This window comes from Xenopus laevis, chromosome 6S (genome assembly GCF_017654675.1).
Source record: "Xenopus laevis strain J_2021 chromosome 6S, Xenopus_laevis_v10.1, whole genome shotgun sequence".
Taxonomy (NCBI): domain Eukaryota; kingdom Metazoa; phylum Chordata; class Amphibia; order Anura; family Pipidae; genus Xenopus; species Xenopus laevis.
In genome coordinates, this window is record NC_054382.1 from 95,154,487 (window position 1) to 95,173,666 (window position 19,180).

General features: G+C 38.9%; 1 long non-coding RNA gene across 1 annotated transcript; it reads left to right on the plus strand.

Moving 5' to 3' along the window:
* Positions 1–258: 258 nt before the first annotated feature.
* LOC121395261 lies at positions 259–9,259 on the plus strand. Its single transcript, XR_005962367.1, has 4 exons — positions 259–902; positions 6,963–7,103; positions 8,487–8,614; positions 9,173–9,259. It is a non-coding gene; the product is annotated as an uncharacterized LOC121395261 (long non-coding RNA).
* Positions 9,260–19,180: the final 9,921 nt, after the last annotated feature.

Consider the following 19,180-nt stretch of genomic DNA (forward strand, 5'->3'; position numbering starts at 1 on the left):
AGAAAGATCCGTTATCCAGAAAACTTCAGGTCCCGAGCATTCTGGATAATAGGTCCCATACCTGTACTTAGTTGGCAGGCCACTGGGGAGCAGGGGAAGCCATGCTTACTAAGTTGAATGTGGCCCCAGTTTAAACAAATAATTGCTCATGTATGGACCATGCCTCCAGGGGTGCTGTTGCCATAAGGCAAGTTCCCAGCGGCAGCAAAAAGCCGCTCCTGGTAACTTTAAGTACCAAATGTGCAGAGAGTGCAATTGCAGCCCCTCCCCCTCCAGACCTGTTCCTGCTCAAAAATGGAAATTGCTGAGGAACGAGGGGGAATGGTGGCATCACAGGAGCTACATCACTAAGCAAAGAATGGCCCCTTTCATCTGCCTGCACAAGTCTGGTTACATCAAAAACAGGCCAATGTCCTGTCTAAATCTTGCCCTCTGCAAGCTCCACCCTTTTTGACCAATTTGCCTGCAGGTGAATGAATGTGAGCAAGCCTTCTCTAGTAATGTGTAGGTCAGGAAAATCTCAGCCCACGCCTGACCCTAACCTGCAAAACTAACTTACGCCTGTCCCTAACCTTGAAAATGTTGCCATTGTAGGACCTGCACCTGTGTCATCTCAGTTTGTACACAAAACACTAGCCTGGGGCAATAGGTGGGCCACTGGAATCACTAGGGCTGGCTAATAACCCCCCCCAGAGTCCTGCGCAGAACCAATTTCTTAGATCCGAACCCGCAGCACACAACCCCCGAACCGTTACTTGCATATTTACCCATTTTGAACCGCTACCTGACCCAGACCTGCAACTGCCTTACCGGCAATCAGCCGACCACCAACAAACCGGAAGCAACATCGTCAAACGTGGCTGATGGCCGTGAGGGAGAGGGACAGAAGCGCGCCATGTGATGTAAGAGAGCTGTATACACAATTTAATATGAAAGGAGCTCACCACATAATTAGATCAGACCTGTCCACGGGTATCCTGTGTCCGATAACCCAAATCAATATGTAGAACTGTAGTATGAATGTGGAACAGATCCAAAGCGGCAGTCAAACTGCAGAAAATCCGTTTATTGGGGAGTGTACAACATGTTTCGGGACAAGCCCTTTATCAAGTGTATAGGAACAAACAAAACATCCAACATTTAAATCCTATGTGACCAATCACACCTTCTGTGGGTTGTTACTTCATTTAACCCTTGTGTTAACCCTAGTCATGTGACATCTAAATACATCCAATGCTGCATAACGCAATAAAATTATTCATTCATAAAAACTGATAAGTTAAAAACTATTCTAACATAGTTAACATTTAGTGTAAACAGAAAAAAACAGTGAATAAATATTTCTTACACTTAAATATAAAAGCCATTCAGCCCAATTGATAAAATAATATTTGCTTGATTCTCCTTTTTTTGGATAATTCAAAAATGCCCAAATCCGTATATAAGTGCATTAGTGCCAATCGTCTAAATAGTACAATAAGAACGTGGTGTCAATAAAACATTTACAAACAGCTTAAAATACAGGGAATTGCTCCATTCGGCCTAACCTGTAAAGATAAAGAGAAAGTGCTGAACCAGCCTATCTAAACCACTTGTTTCATAACAATGTTGCAAATTTAAATGATTACCATCTACAATTGTTTGGCAACAATAGTTGCAACTATTGTTGCCAAACAATTGTAGATGGTAACAGAAGGCCTCTGTTAGCCTCATGTCATTTTTCCTGGTGTTTGTAGTTAATGACATTAGTGGTGTCCACCAGTCACTGTGCACATGGGCAAATTTCACCTGAAAATTCACACATTCACATATTTTCAGGACCAAAATCCACCCCGCATGTTCGTAGGTAGGTAGATGTCCAGTAAGAATGGGCAGTCGTGCAAACTACAATCTTCACACTGCTGCAATGGTGGTACATAGACGGTTGGCATATGTCATACACTGCAACCCAAGCATTTTAAAATGGTAGTAGGAAAAAGCATGCCCCACACTAAATAATGGGCTGTTCACTCAACGCGTTTCATGGCTCTCGCCACTTCCTCAGGAGCTCAGTGGCGAGAGCCATGAAACGCGTTGTGAACAGCCCATTATTTATTGTGGGGCATGCTTTTTCCTACTACCATTTTAAAATGCTTGAATAAAGGTTTATATTTTTAATTTTTCTACTTCCTGGATTCCTTGGTGCTGCACCTACAAACTCATTTTTTCATTGGAAGCAACCGTTGGGATCTTCGGTTTTGTGACATGCACAGGTGAATCCTAGTACCTGGTAAGTGCTCCCACTATTTTTTGCAAGTTTGTAACTGCAACCCAAGCTCCATATTTAGTGCCCATTACACTCCATGTAAAATGATTACACCCCGTGGAAGCAGTTGGTTTTGCACAGTGTAGGCCATTTGTTCTTTGATTGGAGCCATTCTTCTGCCATGTGGGGCACTAGTTGTCTTGCTTTGGATATACAGCATAACAAAATCTACAAGAACGTATTTGTTAAGGTTCTTACAAACGGCGGTTTTCCCTGCGCTCCCCTGCATTGTGTTTTCTTCCGGTCAGCCGCAGGGGAGCACAAGAGTAGACACAATTATTGTCAAGGGGGCTGTACTCACACAGACGCATGTATGCGCTGAACGCAGGTGAAATGCAACATGCTGCGTCCCACCTGCGTTTGGCGCTTACATGCATCTGTGTGAGTACAGCCCCCTTGACAATAATTGAGTTTGCCTACTCCTGCGCTTCCCTGTGGCTGAACGGAAGAAAGCATAACACAAAGGAGCGCAGGAAAATCAGCCCGTGTGTAAAAGCCCTTAGAGATTACACCCCCCCAACATCATTAAAATTAGGAAACTCCAGCTACCAAATCAGCCCACTGCTCCAGTTCTGTGCTAACTGCTCTTTGAAGAAATGATATGAAAGGACAATGAAAGTCTTCCACCCCTCCATCCACCAATCCCATTTCCTGTCCCTCTCCAGTAGGATTGGCTGCTCTCAACCTTATGAGCAGAAATGCTGAATGGGACCGCATTTAAAGTTTGTTTATTGCAAAACCAACACATATTATGAGTAAAAATTCCATATTTTCTTAGTCATTGATAAAATCTGGGTTGACTGTTTCCTGCATAGCAGAAATTGAGAAAAAAAACAACCTATAAATAAAGTTAATATTTTTGCATTAATGGCCGCTAGATCAGACTTAATACACAATATAATGAGCTTCATTCTAGTTTCAACATCCTTTTAAAAGTCAAAGTGACTAGGGTGAAAAAGGCAAGGATCCTTACAGAGATACTGAGAAATTAAACCTTTTCTTACATCTATCATGACATTGTGTTTGAATGCTATCTATAATTTTGCCATAAAACAATTTGCAGATGCTTTTACATTACCCATCTGATCCCCCATGTTCCTCTATGCGGGGGCTGCCATATTGGTGCAGCAGCAGTCTGTTAGCATTAGAAATTCTAATGGACATGTTGAGAAAGGTTGGTAAAACAGTCAGGTTTAGAAACTTCAAGTAACAATTAATTACAAAAACAGACCAATCAATGAAAAACGATCAACGTGAGCTGTAGGCAACTTTTAATGTACATTAAAGTGGACCTGTCACCCAGACACAAAAATCTGTATAATAAAAGTCCTTTTCAAATTAAACATGAAATCCAATTTCTATTTTTTATTAAAGCATTCATAGCTGTTGTAAGCTCTTTTAAAAATCTCAGATGTCAATCAAATATTGTCTGCCCCTCCTCTATGCCATGCAATCTCTTGGAATTCATTAGTTTGTTAACATATACTCAGGGAAGTCAAAACAACAGAATTTATGAAGCAGGACAGCAGCAACAATCATTTATAGAAGCAACATGGGCAGCTAGGGGGGTCATTTATCAACACTGGGCAAATTTGCCCATGGGCAGTATCCCATAGCAACCAATCAGATTGCTGCATTCATTGTTCCACTTGCAGCTGGCTTCAAAAAGCTAATCATCGATTGGTTGCTATAGACAACTGCCCATGGGCAAATTTGCCCAGTGTTGATAATTGAGCCCCCTAGGTGTTTAATCTATTTAAATGTTGATATATAGGGGCCCATTTATCAAAGGTCAAATTTAGAATTGCATATGCCAATTAGGGACGGGGAGGGAAACCGCGTGATTTTTTGTCACAAAACAAGGAAATAAAAAATGTTTTCACCTTCCCACCACCTATTTTCATTTGCATATGCAAATTCGAATTTGCGGTTCGGCCAAATCCAAATTAGTGGATTCAGTGCATCCCTATTGGAAATACGTGGAACATGTAAATAATGGCAGTGTAGTGCTCAGCATGAAGTACCCAGGCAGGTGAATTCCTTCTTAAAGGGATAGTTCACCTTCACAAAATGTATTGCTTTCAAACAGTATACCACAAAATAATGCGAGAAACATGCCAGCAACTCGTGTATGAATTTACATTGTTCTAATAAAGCAAAAGAACTGTAGATGTGAATGTGGAATAAAGATGAATGCTTTCAACTATTGGACTGCATTATTTTATGGTTAGCACCCAGCCGTGATACTTTTGAATTGAGAGTGACATTGAAGCTGTATGTACATATTTATATGTATATATATATATAACAAACAAGGTAAAGTTGTGCTCGCCACAAATTTTTAAGCGCAACTTTCCCTTGTTTGTTATAGTTATACAGGAGCAGTGACCAGCTCCATGTTGTCAGGTGATCCCACTGGTGTCTAATAAAAGGGCAGCCAAGTTTGGGAGTTTTACTTTGAAAGCAGCAAGTAAGTTGCAGGTAAAACTTAGTCCCTTTGTAAAATGTATAATGAAGTAATAATTCTTAATGAATCAGATGAAAATTAAGCGTAGGACTGGCCAGATATGGGATGACTTTGATGTAGTTGGCCAGCTTAAATATATTGCAATATATGGACAAACAATCCCTGTTTTGTTTAAAGGGTAAGGCATTTTTCAGTAGCAGTATGCACAAAATGTCTCTGTCTTAAATATATTGATAATGGGTTTAGTGCAGAGGACTCTTCTATTTGTATATATATATATATATATATATATATATATATATATATATATATATATATATATATATATATATACATACAGTAGTAAAAGGACCCGCACTACAAGTTTTATGTGAAAAAAGTGCTGAATTTTATTCACACATGCATATCCAACGTTTCGGTCCACACTGGGACCTTTCTCAATCTATCACAGTAAAATTACTAGGATAAACAGAATTGTGAGTAACCCTGAAGAAAAATCTAAGCAACAAAATTTGATGTGCAAAAAATTTCCCTTTCCGAGAAAGGGGATATCCAGAAACGGTGATCAGTGAAGCAAGAAGCAAAATTAATACAGTTAGAAACAAAAAGACTGATAGGAGGAGAATTCCCTTTGTTACAGTTTATAATAGACAGTATCAATCAATCAGCAATACACTTCGACGTCACTGGTATATTTTATAATGAGCGTATCCACATATAGATGAATTTATTGCTCCTCCCATTGTCTCTTACAGAAGAGGCAGAACAATTGGTACCATGGTGACTTCTGCTCAAGTAAAGAAAAGAAGTTGATACTTTTCTAGGCAAGAGAGCAACAGGAATGTCACCAGAATTGTAATCAATGCCCTTGCGTACATAAAGGGAAAGATTTTATCCATTCTGAGACGGGGTATGTTGCCCACTTGAGGGGCTTCTACACCTGTGTCTCCAAATACTGTATGTTGTATATGTATTGATTTGTCCGTGTGGTCTCATCTATATAGGTGAGACCACACAGATGATCAAATCACGTATTTCACAACACAGATCTGCCATCCATCTAGGCAATATGAGTCAGCCAGTGTCCAAGCATTTCTTAGAGAAAGGACACAGTGCTGACCAACTTAGATTTATGGTGCTGGAAATGATCCCCCCACTTAGAAATGGAGGAGATCGAGAACTCCTTTTAAAACAGAGGGAGGTGTGGTGGATCCACAAATTAGGTTCCTTACAGCCCAAAAGATTATTAAATAGAGATTATAATCTATAACTCTTATGAGTATGTTACAAAAAAAAATTATGCTATTGGATATAATTGGAACTGAGCCTATTAATATTTAATGTGTTTGCAAACTATGTTGGATATGGTAGATTAAAATAGGCACATTAAGGAGAATAGTAATATGTATTAAACATAATGTAAACTTTGACCTGCAATTGTGTATTCAACTCTGATGTCACTTCCTGATAATCTCTCTTTTAAATCGCCTGACATTGCACATCTGCAAACTATGTGTAACTTTGATAAAGGGCACAATGCATGGCCGAAACGTAGCCTGATGTTTTATATTTAATACAAGATTTTTGATTAAGTGAGTGCTGCCTTATCTATGTTTATATATATATAGATATATATAGATATATATAGATATATATAGATATATATAGATATATATCTATCTGGATTTGAGCATCACAGAATCATCAGGGCTCATTTTCATGATGACCGATAAAGAGGACTCCAGCCACCTTTCACTTTATATTTCCAAAGGAAGCTATGTTTTTTCATTAAGCACCAAAGGAAGCAAACTGAAAATAAGAAGCCAAGATAAATACAATTATGGAAAGTGGCACATGGTAGGCATCTCAGCAAATGTTTGTCCTCATTCACAGATTATGTAGTATCCAAGGGGCATAATCATAAATCGGTGGCGCAAGCACCTCAGAAATAATATTTTTTCACCATATATTTAGTATTTAATAAGCAGATTAAAGGTGATTTTACAGCTTGAGTGATGTGACAATGAGTCTGGTAAACTTGCACAAAAATTGGATCAGTTAGTATTATTGCATTCGATTATACCTTATTTAGTTTTACATTTTATGACAAAACTGTTGGTGTTTACAAAGACATCCCAATTTACAGAAATGCTTTTTCATGAGGCAATATCTCTCTCTGTTTTTGTAAAGGTGATATTTAGCTGGAATGGACTCAGTGGCCGTCTAGTTGTTGATGGGCTAAAGGAACGCAAAGGAACTTTAACTAAATATTTTGGCCTTGAAAAAATTATGTCTGTTCGACTGCGTGGAGTCCTATCACATAAAATTCAGGTACACAGAATTATGTCCTAAATACTTTATTCTATAAACAAGCTAAACAAAAAACACATCAGAAAACATAGTGGTTGGTCTAAAGGCAGCAGAGAAGCCATAACTGATAAAGAACTTCCAAACTATTGACACTGGAACCCACAAGGTAGGGTTATCTATTAATGTCTCTAAGAAGCAATAAGAAATATGCATAGACAGCATTTCATAATGAGGCCTTTCCACACCATCCCTCTAAATAAATGTAAGGAGAGCAACTTCGTTAACCGTATTTGAAAATAAGTCCTTTGTTATTTTAAAGGGTTTCTGTCATCATTTTTATGGTGTAGTTTTTATTGCTAAATTACACTGTTTACACTGCAAATAATTCACTGTACCACATAAAATTGCATTCCTAAGCCGACAAGTGTATTTTTTTAGTTGTAATATTGGTGTGTAGGCAGTCATCTCAGGTCATTTTGCCTGGTCATGTGCTTTCAGAAAGAGCCAGCACTTTACAATGGCACTGCCTTCAGACAGACTATTGTTTCTCCTACTCAATGTAACAGAAGGAGTTCCAGTGGGACATGGATTTTTACTATTAGGTGCTGTTCTTATATCTACCAAGGAGCTGTTATCTGGTTACCTTCCTATTGTTCTGCTTATGGGGGAAGCCAGGGGGTGAAATCACTCCAACTTGCAGTGCAGCAGTAAAGAGTGACTGAAGTTTATCAGAGCACAAGTCAAATGACTGGGGGCACCTGTGAAATTGACAAGTCTAGCCCCATGGCAGATTTCAAAATTAAATATATAGAAATCAGTTTGCTCTTTTGAAAAATGGATTTCAGTACAGAAGTCTGCTGGACCAGTTCTATTAACTGATGCAGTTTGGAAAAAAACATGTTTTCCCTGCCATGACAGAATCCCTTTTTAAGTTTGTATATGGCTACTTTATTGGACAGAAGAGACATGGTTAGGCATAATACCACAAGGTGACAAACTGTGCCATCTGTGATTAGCCTTTCGAGGTCAGGAGTGGTTATATGACTTTGCTCCAGCCTTTACTAAATAATCATCCATTGGCCGGTTCAATTACATGATTTCACTGGAGTTTCGCTTTTTCAAACTAATACTCAGAGTAATAATGTTTATATAATTTTCCCAGTCTGTACCCAAGAAAAGCTTTTCTGGCTGCCTGAAGAATTTGAAGCTGAATGGGTTAGCATTGGATCGACCATCTCACACGTTTGCAGTCACACCATGTTATGATGGATCTTTTCAAAAAGGAATATTCTTTGCACTCTATGGAGGGCATGTAGTTATTGGTGAATAGCTTTTTTTGGCAGCCATTAAATGTCCTGCTCTCTTCCATTTATTGTAAATATTTACCTTCTTTTTCATTTGTAGATAATTCTATCAATTTGAATATGGACTTTAAAATGTCTTTAAATATCCGTCCACAAAGCCAGTCTGGAGTCCTGTTTCATACCAGCACTAAATGGCAACAATTAAGCCTTTATATGGAAGCTGGAGAGGTAAGTGGTTCAGAAATACTAAACCTCTACACAGACACATCTGACCGAGTATTCTGCATGTTGCAGTTTGCAATATCTCGACTTCGGCATTACCTGAGAAATTCTAGCTGCAACTCCCAGGGAATGTCTAATGCTGTACATAAGTACATAAGTACAGTGATACAGTCTCACACACACAAAATGCAGATGCTTTGGTGGTGGTGTTGATGTTCCCTGTATACCTGGAGGGTTATCAGTCAATTTGCAAAACAGGAATCCATTGGATATCCAACTATTTCACTCTCTGTGGCCAAATAGAACTGGGTGATAAACCTTTTCTACAACAAGCTGTGTGTGCAGTTCCTAGTGCTGTACACGAGTAATCTATAAAAATATGTAACAGACATATTATACTGCACTTAAGCAATTCTATCAGCTATTTAATTAATTTAATTAGGTAAATAACATAATATAAAGGCATCTTGAAATATTTTGCTTCCACAGTATGAAAACAGTTTGCTTCTATTTGTACCTTGTTTGGCACGTACCTTACTGAGTTTGCCTGGTTTCTGTTTCCAGCTGATACTGTCTGCAGACAATGGATCTGGAGCGGTTCTGGTCTCAGTTACACCACAAAGAACTCTGTGTGATGGGAAGTGGCACATAATAAAAGGTATCACCTATAGCTTGCTTGGTAGCCGTTGATAAAATACCCAGACGGGGCCTTATCTTTCCTCTTTCTGCAGTATGTTTATATCTGTGTCAGTTTCATTTGCAATGCTCTTATCTAATATTATGGATTGTGGAAGCTGTTTACAAAACAAAAAGATCACGTTGCTCCTTCAATCTGCATATTAAAGGAACAGTAACATCAAAAAATAACAATGTTTTAAAGTAATCAAAATATAATGTAATGTTGCCCTGCACTGGTAAAACTGCTGCATTTGCTTCAGAAACACTACTATAACAGTACATGATATTTTCATTACTTTAAAACAATTTCATTTTTTGGTGTTATTGTTCCTTTAAGTAGCCTGTACAAAAAAGTTTCCAGTGTTGGCACTGATGTCATTTATATCATTGGCCAAGGCCGATGTGGCAGTCGGCAGATTGTGGTAAATGCCAGAGGGGCTGCTGTAACATGCCATAAAGTCACTATTTATTGGTCCTGTGGCAAAGGACGCCAACGCTATGAGGACTGCATCAACTAGCCAATGCGTTCCTTGATAGCAAAGGAAAATCAAATCTGCCTGATCAATATCAGGCTGATTTTTGGCCAGATGTTGATCGAGGAGGCTATCGGCAGTTTAAATCTGCCCGTGTATGGCTACCTTTAGTTTGGATCAAACAGATTAAAAGGATATCTTTTTAAAAAATTTGGATTACTTGGATAAAATGGAATCTATTAGAGATGGCCTTTCTGTAATTTCTGGATAATGGGTTTCCAGAAAACGGATCCCATACCTGTGCTTTGCATTTTCCACATAGGATTCTTAATGAATGTTCTATCTTTCACATTTATAGCAAGCCGGAAACAAAATGATGTGCAGCTGGAAGTTGACAAGCAGTCAAAACAATCTGTCGTGCCTAGCTCTTTAACTCACAGCAACCCTGATGCTCGGTTATTGTTTTGCTGCCTTCCAAGTAATTTTATTGCTGACACTTAACTTGCCCTTTAAGAATTTTGTCCGTTTTTTGTGATCTATAATCTGGGACAATACAGGGAGTCCTCAAATTACATACACCATGCTCGGTTATTTATTGGCGGCCTTCCAGGTAATTTTATTGCTGACACTTAACTTACCCTTTAAGAAGTTTGTCAGTTTTTAGTGATCTATAATCTGGGACAATACAGGGAGTCCTTGAATTACATACACCCCACTTACATACAACTCATACTTACATACAGAGGCTGTTATAGTAATGTACTGTGGTTTTCTTGGCCTTTATTAGCATTTAGCTTTAATAAACCACCTGCCCCAATCCCCTCTGGTGTGTGTTGTCTACTGCAGAACACAGAAAAGTAAAAATAAATATGCACAGAAAGGTAAAAATAAATAACATGTTTCAACTTACATACAAATTCAACGTGAGAACAAACCTACAGACCCTATCTTGTACGTAACCTGGGGACTGCCTGTACTCATATTAAATAGAAATATTTAATTTCCTTCTGACAATCAATTCCATTCCCAGTACAATAACATTATGTGTATGCTTAATACAAAAAGAAAACATCTCTCACCTGCTTTTTTTTCCCTTTTCCGCCAATTAGGAATTTACATACTAACTTGAGCAAAGTTTTTCCAGCCCAACTAAACTAAAGCAACCATCGTTTGTTTACTTAAACAGAGTTGTATCAGTAAAATATGCTGATTGGTTGCTTAGAGTAACATAGGCATATGTCACCCATATTACAACTAACAAGGAAAGTCTCTAAATGTATTAGAACCAGTGTTCAGTGCCTCCAATCATTGCAGTGCTTGGGTCCCCAATCTGATTCCAATGAGGGCACTATCTGCAAGTTGCATGGTCTCCCCTTATCTGTGTGGTGTTCCAGCCACACTCCAAAAATATACAGGCAACTTAATTGGCTCCTAATAAAACTGATATATATATAAAACTGAAATGTTGTGTGTGAATATAATAGAGACATTAGATTGTAATCTCCAATGGGGCAGGGACTGATGAATAATGTATTATTTACTCCAGTCTGGCTGTTCTCTGTACTAAGTACCAGATTGGAAATCCAGCGACCTACCATAGTTAAGTTCAGGGCACTATTGTAGCCTGCTCACACCATTGCTCCCTAACTTGGGGTGGGGTTGGGGACTCGTATGTGCCTGTAGAAATATGATACAGCTCAGAAGAAAGCTGGCAGTGTTGTGTTTGTGGGGCGCATGCAGGTCTCTGTGCTTCTTTTTGTGGCAATTCAGTGCAGGGTAGTGTGCAATAAACATGGCGGTTGGAATCTGCATTTTGCACTTTGCACCCTGCCCTGCACTTTTTCACAAACTATTATATGGTATTCTATTATAGGTAATCAAACTATTATAGGTAATCTGTGTAATGCATTTAAATATGTCAGTGCTAAAGAAACTGCTATATTGTTTTCAAGTCTATGGGATACAAGAAAACAAATAAAATAGGCTACTTATTGATCACTGCAGTGGATGATTTAAATGCACAGTATTAACAGTTGTCTGTCTGTTGCAGATGCTTTGGTAGTGCCACAGCTCCCTGTGAAGACTCCGTATGTTGGCTGCATGAAAAACATGAAAGTCGATGACAAAAATCATTAACTTCAGTAAAATGTCTACATTTTCTGGTGCTGTAAGTCTTAGCAGATGTCCTGCTGTTTAGTAGACATGTCTCGCATCACGTATTCATCCCTTAGCTAAATACGATCGATATGGAAACGCAGATCCCTGCTGCTGTGTTATAAAGGATAAGTACACCTTTAAAACAAGTGAATATAAAATTGATGAGAGTGCTATTCTAAGCACTTTTGTAATGTACATTCATTGTTTATTTTTCTTTAATGACAAGATATTAAGGGTTACATGTGTGGTGTATTTTGTTCTAACAGCACCAGCTGGTCATTTTCCCACCAGTCTGACCAGCAAGTAGTCAAGGAAGTTGTCAGGCGAAAGAAAGAGGCTGCTCTGATGTTTTTCTGCTTAGGAAAAAAAATATATAAACCTTTCTCACATCTTTCCTAAGCAGAAGAACATCAGAGCAGCCTCTCTCTTTCTCCTGACAACTTCCTTGACTACTTGGTGGTCAGACTGGTGGGAAAATGACCAGCGGGTATTGCTGTTGTAACAAAATTAATTTATATTAACAGTAAATATATCCCTTAATATCTTGGGAAAAAAAACAAACTAAATAATGAATGTAAATGTAAGTGTGCTTAGAATAGCACAATCATCAATTTTACATTAACTTATTTTAAAGGTTTACTTAACCTTTTATGGATTTTATTGTACAAGGATTAACAATAGCAATTAGACTTGTCATTTGACACAGAAATGGTGCTTGTTTTTAAAGACTTATATGTATATACAGTATAACATCTCAGCTCTGCATCTCACTATCCAACCTGGACTGAAGTATCATATTAAGGCAACTTCAAGCAATAAAGATCACTTCTACTGTTATACAGTAACTCCTCTTAGCCTCACTGCACAAATGCAACAGTGCTTTCATTTAGTTCCATCATATAGATATATAGAGAGAGAAAAAGAAGGAATTATTTCCTAAGATCCTTTGGTTATCTAGAATATATATTTTGTGTCATGGCTGACAATCTTAATCAGTCACAGATGCATAAACTCCTTAGGTCATGTATTGTTATTTTGTATAAAGAGGGACTCCTGGTAAGAAACGGATGTATCCTGTGCATCCTGCAGTCTCATTTGGAAGCTGTGCGTCTCCATTAATTAGTGCAATTAATAGATGACATGCTGTTAACTAAACATGTTTAATGTTCTCCTGCACTGAGCACAGAACCTTACAATTTCACATAAACACAATTAATAACAAAATATATCAAGTCACAGATGTTGGTAGGGATGAGAGTAGCTAGGAGTCAACAAAGCAAAATCATTCCATTCTCCCTGTAGGCATTTCTTATAGCCCTTGGGCTGTAGTAATGTCCTTTATGATATCCAGATAGCAGCATAGTCACATTTCTGTTTGTGTTTTTGCTGACAGCCCCTCATATCTCTTATTAACTTTAACTTTTTATACCCATGTTCATAATGGGGAACAGGTGACAGAACCCCATTGTTTAGGGCAGTGCTCCCCAACCAGTAGCTTGTGAGAAACATGTTGCTCACCAACCCCTTGTATGTTGCTTCCAGTGGCCTCAAAGCAGGTGCTTATTTTTAAATTCCTGGTTTGGAGGCAAGTTTTGGTTGCATAAAAACCATGTGTATTGCCAAACAGAGTCCACAGAGTCCACATATGGACTACTAAATAGCCAATCAGCAGGGCCGCTCCTGCCATGAGGCAAGGTGAGACCCATGCCTCAGGTGGCAGTGAGCCGGCAGTTACAAAGGGGGCAGCAAAAAGCCACCTCTTGTAACTTTAATAGCCGAATTTCCGTGCTTTAACCCGGAAATTCGGCTCCGCTAGTGCAGAGAGCGCAATTGTGCTCAATGCACTAGCGATGCTGCCCCCTTTTTACCTGCTCCAACACTGATTTTTAAGCGCGGAGCAGGAGGGGGCGACATCTGGGCTGCAGCCCCAGGATCGCCGCTGCCAATCAGAGCTCATAATTGGCACCCCTGGAACTTTTTCATGTTTGTGTTGCTCCCCAACTCTTTTTACACTTGAATGTGGCTCATGGGTAAGAAAGGTTGGGGACTGTTTTTTGTAGAATCTTATAGGAATTGATGGAAAGGTCCCTGTATTGTGGATGGTCTATTAGTAGGAGTATAACAATACAGCCACATGGTTATTAGTTATCTCCATTTAGAAGCACATTTGCCAATAGATATGTAATACAGAGCAGGTTGTTACACCTGTGGGAGGATTGCCATCTGCTGGAAAGATCCTTTGGTGTTTGTGTGGCAGATAATAGTACCTTACGTGCAACTTAGAGTTAGTCTCTGCTGATAAAGCATTGGAGCCATAAAGGTTTGTTCTGCTCATCTAAAGCCTCTAGTTTGTGGTTTTAATAGTTGTAGGGTGCAGGTGCCCTTTTTAGGTTCAATATTTACTGAAGTTCAGCATATGAAAAACATATGAGCAATTCAGCCTTACTTGTTTTAAGATTTGAAACCACAGAAAAGTGCCCACCCCTATCACTCCCTAGCTGAGCTTTATCATGGAACCAGGAGTATCTGTTGTCCCCAAATCTCACTCAGTCACTGGTTAGAGACCTTAAATAGATCTTAACTTTTTTTGCCATATTTTAATAAATAATTAGTGTTGTATCTTACCTGGTAGGGGCAACTACAGTAGTATAGTATGGGGGATGACTATTGAGCATCGCAGGAGCACTGTGTGTCCTCCTGAACTTCTTTTCCCCATTTTATTGATGAAATGTGTTGTTTGTGAATGTGGTAGATAGAGTTCAGCCATTAGATTTCTTGGCTTATGACATTTTATATTGATATAATTCTATGCTTAGTCTATTGGCCAAGACAGAATGGGCTATTCTTTTTCTTGTAAACATATGCAACAATTATAGATTATATGAGAATGATAAACAGGTAAAGATCAACAACTAAATATATATTTATAACTACCTTTATTTGAGTTCAGTTTTTAGTCGGTCAGGATTTTAGTAGACAGGATTTTTTCTACATTATTGTTATAATGGTAACTACTAAAATAAAGCACTTGTGCAATGAGAGAAAAATACAATTTTTGTAGTTGAGCATGTAGCATTCCATTATGCTAAAGCCTACAGGGCTAGAGACAAAGATCTCAGTGGTTGAATAGAGGTCATTTTGGGGTATTCAGAGACAGGAGCTACAGGAACAAATAGTGCTCACGTTTCTCATTTTTCCAAACTAACAGCATCCAAGGTGATGACAATATCATTTAATGGCCACTCTATAGAAAGCACACAAACCACTTTCACTATAATGGCTACTGGTCAACAAGAACTTCACAAATGGGAAATGATATGAATGTTAGAAGGTGGTTGCTACCTGTACATTTATACATATTATTGGCCATTAGTTATAACTGAGGAATGAACAGTGTCACAGTTGTGACATATGGGGATGTATAGCAAAACATTACAATTTTTACAGGAAGATTAAAGAACAAGGAAAAGCTTAATCAGTTAAGATTCCCCTAGTGATTATAATCACAAACCTCCTGGTTGGCTGGCCCAAAATACAACTCTATTGGGTGTTGAGCTTTCAGCCCCGGGATCCTCTTGGCTATGTACATGTGCAGTAGGGCAAGAGTTTGCCCAGGCCCAGACCAGCTGCAAGGGTTACATGGGAGACCAAAGATGGCAGCACTGGACTCACTAGAATAATACACTGGCAAATATATATAAATAATACAAAGCAGCATAGCATATTGGGCCCCCTACGAAAAAGGGTTAAAAAAATAAACACTTATGTGTCTTTAATTCTTATCCCATTGAATAAAGTAACATTTCATCTTTGATTCTGTTCCGCCTCGTTTCTGTGAAACCAGCCTTGCAATTGTGTGTGAAAGAGTACACAATGTATTTTTTGTGTAAATGCAATTAGACTTCCAGAGGAGCCAAAACTGCCAAAAAGACAGGAATGGGTATAAAATGGGTAAAAAAGCTATGATATGACCTCAGAAAAAATGTCTAGTCTCACCACAATACAATTATAACAGATATCAAGATTCTTTAATTATATGCAAAAATTCTGTACAATTAGCCATATGTTTTACACACAATGCAACATTGTTTAAAAACCTGTTTCATGCAGGTATAGGATTCTTGTATGCCTGCTCCAACAATCCTATGTTAGAGTTGTGCATCGGGTCAGGTACCTGCGGGTAGGATTTTTGAGTACAAGTATAGATGCTAGTCTGCAGGTCGGGTTGCAGATCTCATCTATATTTGTTATCTTATGTTTTATATTAATATATTGTCTATATTTTATCCTTCACTTCTGGGTTGCAGCAACAGCACTTCCTGTTTAATGGTGGTAGGCCGGTTGCGGACTGGGCCAGGGAACAGATCCAAGCGGGTAAATATGCAGATTGTGGTTCGGGTTGTGTGCTGCGGGTTCGGGTCAGTTCCAAGTCTCAAAAATTGGTTCCACACATGACTTTATCCTATTTACCCGAGCATGGCTTTTTGGTTAAAAATGTAAAGTTTCTAGTCCCTAATGAAAGCTCAACAACCAGGTAACTGGATGGGAATGACCTACCTCTTCCTGACAGCCAATGCAACCCATCAACCCTGGATGCCAAATAGCATGATTACTACAATAGAGAGAGAGAAAGAGAGAAAGAGAGAGAGAGAGAGAGAGAGAGAGAGAGAGAGAGAGAGAGAGAGAGAGATAAATCCTTCCTACAAACAATGAATGTTCTATTCTACAGAGTTAAACGTGTGGGTTGTTTCCAGTGAGAGGGATTTTGAAATTGAATGCCCATGTGATCATAGCATACGTATATGGAATAATGTCCTTTGCATTTATTTAACCACTATAATTTTCTAAACACAAGTGTTAGCAGATCCAGTGCGTAATAACAACTCATCTTGACAATTTATTGGGTGATTCACGTGTTCAGTGCTTTAGGCAGAGAACAAGCGGAACAACAAATGGAGTAGAACAGAACTCCGGATTCAGTGCAAACACAAGTAAATACATGCAGCATTTTAAATTAAAACATAAAGATACATTATTATTGCAAAATAGTTCCATATTTCTTTAATACTATGGCTACTTTGTTACTGGTTCAGATATGATGTAGTTAGATAATTCAACCAGAGCTCCTCGGGCTCATATATGAACACAAGCGGAACTATAGATTCACAAAATGCAGAACTGACTGTGTATTGAGGCTAATCAGAAAGATAACCATCCATACATGCTCTATAGCAACGTAAGGTAAGTGCCAATGTGCCCCTTACAGCATGCTCTGATGAATAAAGCACAAATATACACAAGGGAACTCTTGAATTACAGTCAGTCCGGGCCTGACAGGTCTTCAATTAACCATCTATAAGAAACAGCACACAGGGCCATTTTGAGTGTTTTTGTCAGGGGCATTACGGCTCCAGAAACAGAGAAGTCTGGACCAAGCAGGGAGCACTTGCCAGGAAATCCAATTCACGGTAGCCAAAGGATTAGGGAATAAACGTGATCGGGTTCAGGCAAAAGTTCAAAGGCAGGCAGCACAGGATCAAGGTCAGAGTCAAAGCTAGGGTCAGAAAGTCCAGAGATCAATTAGTTATGAATTTAGGAACACCAATATTTGAGACCTCTAATTGGGCATTAAACCGGCGTCCTTACCATCCTTTTATTTTCAATTTTCACCCCAAGCGTGGCATCAGGACGCCGTCACACAGAAGGGGGGCTGACAGTAACAAGCAGTGACACAGAAGGGGGGCTGACAGTAACAAGCAGTGACACAGAAGGAGGGCTGACAGCAACAACCAGGGACACAGAAGGAGGGCTGACAGTAACAAGCAGTGACACAGAAGGAGGGCTGACAGCAACAAACAGGGACACAGAAGGGGGGCTGACAGCAACAAGCACTGAGGGGATGGGAGGGCTGAGCAGCAAACATGGAGGGAAAGGGAGTGTGTTTAAACTTTCATAAGCAGCCAAATTTTGTAAACTTAATATGGTAATTAGGAGGTGTGGTCAAAAAATGGGCGTGGCCAAAAAAATGTGTCCCTCTTTCTTATTCTGAAATGTTGGGAGGTATGCTGGCTAATGTTTGACTACATATGTTCTAGCACCCGTTAATTTAACGGGCTTAATGTCTAGTATAATATAAAACACAGGTTTGCAGAAGACCCAAATGTCACATCATCTACTGAACAGTAAATGTTCTATGACTTGTATGTAGAGTTAATCACCATGGCAAATTTATAATCTGCCCTCTTTCAAAAGCTGGTGGCAGAAGGTGATATTTCTGTAGTGAGAGCAATTCTATATTAGTGTAAGGACAAGTGATATTAATACTGTTATTGGTACTGATGGCCTGTGTGTGATAGACAGGCCACCCTGCAAGTCATACAACAACCTCTCAAACATATTTTCAGTTCAGATTGCCCCATTCTGATCTCATTGGTTAGTACGTTGGACAAGGATGGATTGCAGTGATCATCGAATAATGTCAAACAGTTCATACAAGTTGGCCTTGTAACTGGAAAGGGTCAGAATGTCAGTCACATAATGTTATTACTTGTTTAATATGAAAATCAAATAAAACATTTTCAAAATAAAAAAAAAAAAAAAAGAATGTCAGTCAGCTGGGCCCTGTTCCTGATGATGGGAGACAAGGGTGCTACTCCCATGGGGTGAGTTGAGAAACACATCTCAGGCAGCAGCAGCCCCATATATACCAGGGGTGGCAAAAAAATGCTCCTGGTAACTTTAAAGGAATTGTTCAGTATAAAAACTGGCTGTGCAAAATAAAAAATGTTTCTAATATAGTTAGTTAGCCAAAAATGTATAAAGGCTGGAGTGACTGGATGTCTAACATAATAACCAGAACACTACTTCCTGCTTTGCAGTTCTCTTGGTTCCCACTGATTGGTTACAAGGCAGTAACCAATCAGAGACTTGAGGGGGGGTCACATGGGTCATAACTGTTGCTTTTGAATCTGAGGTGAATGCTGAGGATCAATTGCAAAATCACTGAACAGTTATGTCCCATGTGGGCCCCCTTAAAGCCACTAACTGAAAAACAGGAAGTTGTGTTCTGTTCTGTTAGACATCCAGTCACTCCAGTATTTATACATTACATTTTTGGCTAACTAACTATATTAGAATTTTTTTTATTTTGTACAGCCTATCTATTTACCCAGTTTTAATTTTTACACTGAACTTATTTTAAGAGCCGAGTTTCCAGTTATTAAACTGCAGAGAGAGCTCAATTGTGCTCCAAGCACTAGTGATG